The following is a 7,034-nucleotide window of genomic DNA, read 5'->3' on the forward strand; positions in this document are numbered from 1 at the left end:
AAAGAGAAAGTTCTTGGTACAGTATTATATTTTTGAAAGAATGAGTAGAATTTTCATTTTAATCTTAATAATAATGTTTACAATGAGTTACTCTGAGTTTCAAGCTTTTCCTAACAGTTTTCAGACTCTTTTCTTTATCGCCCACAAGGGGCCAACATAGAGAGGACAACACAATGAATGTGGGGAAATAATCGGATGGGGGATGAGTAATAAATAATAATAATAATAATAATAATAATAATAATAATAATAATATAAACAGTAAATAATAAGATACTATAATATGAATAAATGTCATAACAACGAAAGGTAGAATGTCGCCAATCAACCCCACGTTCGATTGGCTTCATTTAACTTCTCAATTTTACAATTTTTCTTTCTAAGGAATTTTTCTTTTTTAAAACAAATTTTCAACGACTATTCCGTAGTGATACAATTTGGCATCACTTACGTATGACGGAAATTCAGTCATATCCAGTTTCACCATGGCCCATCTTATATCATCCTTGTAATCTTGTAGATGCCCCATATGCATGGGGTTTGTATGATACATGCCCAAGACCTTGGAAGTATGTCACAGTAAAAAGTGTTGACCCACTTCACATCACACCACTTAACCAATTCGTTTCTCAGTTCATTGTTTTCCTTATTGAACAAAATAAAACAGGTATTATTATTTGTTTCCAGGCTCGAGGCAGTTTGGAGTTCTTGGGTGTGTGTGTACGTTTCTTTATTGTCAGGTGGGGAAGGGAGAGGTTCAGTGAGTGCAAGGAGAGGGTGGGGCAAAGAGGGTTTGGGTGAGAGTTTGGTGGGACCAGTCTCTTCGTTTGCTTTTTGGTTTCTTCTACGCTTTTTCATTATTCCTACCGTTTTCCATTCTTCACTTGTTTCTACTTCAACCTTCTTGTTGACTTCTGCTGGTAGCGGAGGTGCAGCTTCCGAGCTTTTGCAATTCTCTGCAGGTGGTGGTGGGGGGGGGCAGTTTTACCTAATATGGTCCTGAAGACATTTCAGATGTTAAGCGTCCATTCTCGGTTTTTGCTTTGACCAGGACTACAGCTCTGTCAAAGAGATGTGCCTCACTAATGGTGCTCATACCCGTTCACCTTCTTCGAACCTATTCAGTCTTAGAGCGACAGCCCATCAGGCATGCCTCACTCGCCACACTGAAGGTACTAAAGACAAATGACCCGCTTGACCAGCGAAATGCGTCCCTTCCACCCGAAGTTGAATAACAGACGCCCAAACATCATCAGACGGTAAAGAATAACGGAGACAATGTAGGCAATTACCACCTGCTATTTCTGGGCCAAACTAGCCGTCTGGCTTGTTACTCTTTCCCAGTTCGCTACATCTGAATACTGGTGTGGAATCAGATCCTGAGCAGTTTAACCAGTCCGTCGTTCCAGTGTTCTAGTCAAATTACAAGTAACAATAGTGGGCGCTGTCGAAAGGCTTCGACTAATTCAAACTGATCAGGATCCAACTCACTTCCAGCCCTCTATATGATGTATCGCACACGATCTAGGTTGCTGTCGAGGGGCCTTGTATCACACACATCTCTTCTTCGCTGACTAGAGCTGACCAGAGCTGAGAGCGAGTACCAAACTTTTCGCAAATACACTGGCCAAAATCTTAAACCCTGTGTTTATGAGTCAAAAATTGCTTTTGGCCTACTTTGTAACTTTCTTAGCAGCGTTAGCACTCCACGGCTCACAACATTAGAAACTTTTTCATTTTGTTATCAGTTGCGGTAGCTGTACTGCCAAGAGCTCAAAAATTATATCTGACATGAATTCGTAATCCTCAGAGGATCCAAACTGAGCAATCTTTACCTTTTACAATCATTCACATTTCAACTGCCGTTATCGGTTTCTTGCTGCACCTTGCGTCTTCTGCCGAGTCTTTGCAGGTCACTACCACTTCCGATCTATTGCCTTCTCAGAAAAGTCGAGGAAAGTACTGTCAGATAACCTTTTACTTCTGTTCGGTACTGAGTAGCATGAGCCCATATCGGTCCGTCAAAGCTCTAATTGTCGTTCTGTTGGTACGTCGCATCATCACAACATTGACCAGTCTGACAGTAATAGATGTGTTCTTGTTGGATCTGCTGTTACTGCTGTTTTTGTCGATGTTGTACTTTAAATTGTTCATATTATTGATGTTGCTTTTATCACTACTGTTAAAGGTATTATTGTTATGATTCCTTTTGTTGATCTTCCCTTAAGTATCATTGAGTTGATTCGAAGCAGACAAAAATAATCTTTCCTTGTTCTGACTTAATCTGTCGTTGCTATTGATACAAACACTGCTGCCTGTAATAAAGTCAACGCTTGACAAATTCATCTCTCCGTCTCTCTCTCAATCTTTCTTTCAATTAAACTCTTCTTCACTTATGTGTTACATTTCTCACCCACAAGTATCCATGTTTTCTTTTTCAAGAAAACCGACAATCTTATAAATGTAAATTCAAAAACACATGAACCTCACCGAATGGTGTAGAATGAGCTAATTGTAAAAGCTAAACAAAAAAAAAAATACGTTCATTCTCTATACAACAGACAAATTGTTTTGATTAAAACACATCCAAATTTGGGGTAAAAGATTTCCCTGAACACCAATGGCAAATGCCTCTCCAATTATTTTCATCCACTCTTGCCATTTTCGCCACATTTATGTTTACGGCCCTTTCAATAAAATAACATGAGAACAGTACCTCTTTCCACCATCACTGATGGAAATTTCACCGACTACAGTATCCGACTGACAGACGACTTTGAGCGCTCGAGGACAATATAGGTGCCAAGCACCCTGCTTCGGTTTATACTTAATCCATAACTGTAGCTCAGTCAAAGAGACACGCTGCGGAAGAGTGAGTCTGACAAAGAGCGACTACACCTGTTTACCGTCAAAGAAGCACAGGAGGTGTCGTAGCCTCAGTGCATGTCTGTTCATCGGTAGCCACTGCATGCCCAGTCCTCAGCAGGTGTGGACAACAGATGGAGAACCTGACCAGTGGAATGCGTCATTTCCATAGAAATCGGAAGAGTATGCGCTCCAGTTTGGTCAAATATAAACTGGAGCAAGGCATGACGGCCAGACAGTGATATATAACGGAAGCAATATAGGCAATTGTCACCTCTGCCCGACCTTTAAGAGACAACATTCTCTCGGCCCATCTCTAGGTGAGATTCACCCTCAGCCTGTTTGTTACTTCGTACCAATTCTTCACCACCAAGAGATCTGGAGACCAAATCAGAAGTAATTAAACCGCTCCCTCTGATAAGTAACCATTCACCGGAACTGCCGAGTAGATGTCGCTGTACATTGCGGCAATTCAGCAACGGAAAAACGGTTCCGAAACGGGCCGCCATGAAAACAGCCGCCAGGTATTGGCGATTAAATCTATTGAACGCTTTAGTTTGATCCAAATTGATCAGGGTCTCATTTATGCTAGCTTCTTTACCCACACTGTCAATAATGTATTGCAAGAGTTGAAGGTTGTCGTGAATAGATCTGCTTTCGATGGCGCATGTTTGCTCATCTCCAGTCAGTTCCTCGACAAGCGCCAATCTCTTCGCTATCACCTTGGCCAAAATTTTGAAATTTTTCTTCAGCAACGCTCTGAGTGTAAAAAATTTCTATTTGACACCCCACTCACCCACCTATTTGTCTCCTTTTACAGCAGCGCCACTGCTCCTCGACTCATAGAACTATGAATTCCCCCGTTCTGCAGTCGATTGCAGTAGATGTTTGCTAAGAGGCCACTAAACAAGTGTGACATATATAAGTAAAGCTTGTAGGGCAGACCATCCAAACCAAGACATTATCCACCCATGCAACCCATCTTCGCATTCCCTATTTCCACGACTGTTACCGCCCTTTTGCAACACTCCGCTTCCCTTGACGAGAGTCGTGGCATGCCGTCGAGGTAGGCACTGAAGTGCATTCTGCGTCCCGGACTACCATTCGTCCCAAACAGTTGAGCGAAGTGTTGCTGAAATGCTGCACACATCTGTGATCGAGTAACATGCCCCCATTTTTGCTCCACCAAAGACTGAATTATGACTTTGTTGTCACTTTGTGACTTTGCCACTCAGGCCCATGGAGCGGCTTTCGTTCCTTCGTTTCTTAGAGTATGCATCCTTCGTGCTTAGCTCTGACAAATTGATCCCCGGCCAATTTCGGCGGTGCATGTTGGTTGGGATGCCTTTCCTAAGTGCCTCTGCTAAATTTCTAAGTTTCCCTTTATTCTATTGCTAATGCTTTGCAAAACCTTATAGATTTTACTCCAATTGCCCTTTTCGGGGCAAACCACTATTTGTTGTTGACGACTGATCCCCTACTTTACTACTCCGGTCTCTATAAGCTTAGCACGCCGGGAGTGATGCGTTCAGCTTCTAGCAACTGAGTCCCTGTCTACGAAGTCTATGTAAATCGACCGTGCAGATTACAGATCTGTGGTCTGCATAGCTAACGATTTTTAAAAGTAGACAACTTAAGCTCTCCTTATCTACTGGCCTACAGACTACTGTATTTAGATATGATCAAGATGTCCGATGCGGTTCCTCCATGTGCGCACTAGTCAAACAGGTAAAAACAGCTGAGGAAATTTGCGAGCCTATTGCACGTCCTCTTCTAATAGCTAACCCCACATAATCTCAACTTGCATTCAAGACGGCGTTCATGTCACCACTTAGCACTAAAAGTCGAGACGTTTCCAAAGAAACCTCCAGACGACTGGCTATTTTGTACCTGTCGGAGCATAAAGAGCCACCAGACTGAAAGCACCCCCGTCGCTACTGTTCACATCCAGGACTACCAACTTACCTTTTCAGTCCAGACCCTTCCGAAACAACACCATAGTTCTATCCCCCATTCCCGGAGAGAAGTAAATCTCGTCTCACCGAAAGCAGGCATGAAAGCTTGTCGAACGGAATGTTTGTTCTCATTGATAGCCATCACATCTATACTTAGTGGTCGAAGGTGGAGAAACCGGTATTCAGTCCTTCTGATTATTTGTGGATATCTCCACAAGCATTTCTTTGTAGGGTCTTTTGTTTATGGTCCCAACGGAAATCTCCCATCCCTTTAGGATATTTTAGTTTCAGCTGTAAGGTTGATTAGTTGCTTTTATATTTTTTATGTTGTATGGGATTACAATATATTCATTTAAAGTCATATTTGTGTATTTTTAACATCTTTTAAGTTCTTCCTGTGTGTGTCTATGACCGTGTAATTGATGATGCCTTGGGAGTGCTGTTCATGTTATTGGTATCGATTGCTATGTGTTTTCATTTGTTGAGGTGTTTGTAAAGTTGATGTGTTTGTACTGTTGGAGATGATTGTTGTTGTATTGGTGCAGAGTTTGTGGGAATGTGATGATTTGTTTGTTTGTGTCCCCGTTTCTAATTTATTTGTTTTTAGTCTTGTATCGCGCTTTTCATATTGTAATTTTTTTCTTTTTCTTTTCACTAGGATCTATCATGGGGCTTTACCCAAACAATTTTCTTCGCTCGATGATGTTTCACAGCCTGTGGCAGTGGGAGCGGTATGTCTACGCATATGCACATTTCTAAACTGGTGGTCTGGTTGACTGGTGTGGTTGAGGTTTCTCTCGCTTGAGATGGTGCTGGTGATGTTATTGTTTATCTCGGCTGTAGTACCAGAGCTAGCAAGCTGTATCAGCCTTTGCCTTCCTCTTGGATAAAACTGATGGCGTGGAGAGGGGAGGCTGGTATGCATGGGCGACTGCTGGTCTTCCATAAACAACCTTGCCCGGACTTGTGTCTCGGATAGTAACTGATGTTGCTGAATGGATCTCTGCTGCTGCTTCTTCGATTGATACTGTTTTTGCTTTGGCTGCTGCTGCACTTGACCCTGATGCTGTTGCTATTGTTGTTGGTGCTGCTACTGTTGCTTTTGATGCTGATGTTGTTAGAAGTGTCTGCAGCAGTGGGGTTTCCCTTTTTCCTTGCATAGAGCAGGAAGCCTTCAAGTGAGTTGTCTTCTCACAAATGTAGCATCTCGGCTTTCTGTCCTCGTCTGTTACGAATAGCTGTGTATCATTAGGAAGGTTGATCAGGTCGGGGATAGCTTCGATACTGTTCTATTGGCCAGTATCAATATTCCATTCCCGTGCTTGGCCAGTTTTCCTTTCCTAATTTCTGCACTTGGAGAATTATTGTTTTGTTCTTTGTGTCTTATAATACGACTGCCAGCAACAAGGAGATGTCCATTTCTGATGATACCTCTGCTACCTTTATTTTAACCACTCACTAATCGAGGTATGTGAGAATTATCCACGATTCTTGACTTTTGAGGATTGTTGTTGCACTTTCTTTGCTAATTATTCAGTTGGGAATTTCACCGCAACTATGCGAAAGCGTTTCCCAAAGGCGACGTAAGTTTTTAACCCCGCGAACTGGTCTTAGACATTTTTCAAACTGAACCTGCGTTGCTCGCTCCAGTCATCTGGTTTTTGGTGAAATACACTTGTAGATAATATTTGTTTCTAGTATTTTCATGTATTTCCTTTGATGTGTTTAGAAATATTGTTCTCCCATTCTTTCATAGGTTCACTTAGGTGTCATTTAACGGTCGTTTTTGGCATGCCAACTTTCCTCAAACGACGACGTGCTTGTGCAAAGCCGTTCCCAGTTTGTTCAGAGATAAGAACGGCCTCTGTTTTCATTGTATTAATATTTTTGCTAGTGGTGATTGTGTTAGTGAAGGCGCATGGCTCAGTGGCTAGAGCGTCGAGCTTACGATCGCGAGGTTGTGAGTTCGAATCCCAGGCCGGGCTGCGTGTTGTGTTCTTGAGCAAGATACTTCATTTCACGTTGCTCCAGTTCATTCAGCTGTAGAAATGAGTTGCGACGTCACAGGTGCCAAGCTGTATCGGCCTTTGCCTTTCCCTTGGATAACACTGGTGGCGTGGAGAGGGGAGGCTGGTATGCATGGGCGACTGCTGGTCTTCCATAAACAACCTTGCTCGAACTTGTGCCTCGGAGGGTAACTTTCTAGGTGCAATC

This window comes from Octopus bimaculoides, chromosome 7 (assembly GCF_001194135.2).
Source record: "Octopus bimaculoides isolate UCB-OBI-ISO-001 chromosome 7, ASM119413v2, whole genome shotgun sequence".
Lineage (NCBI taxonomy): Eukaryota > Metazoa > Mollusca > Cephalopoda > Octopoda > Octopodidae > Octopus > Octopus bimaculoides.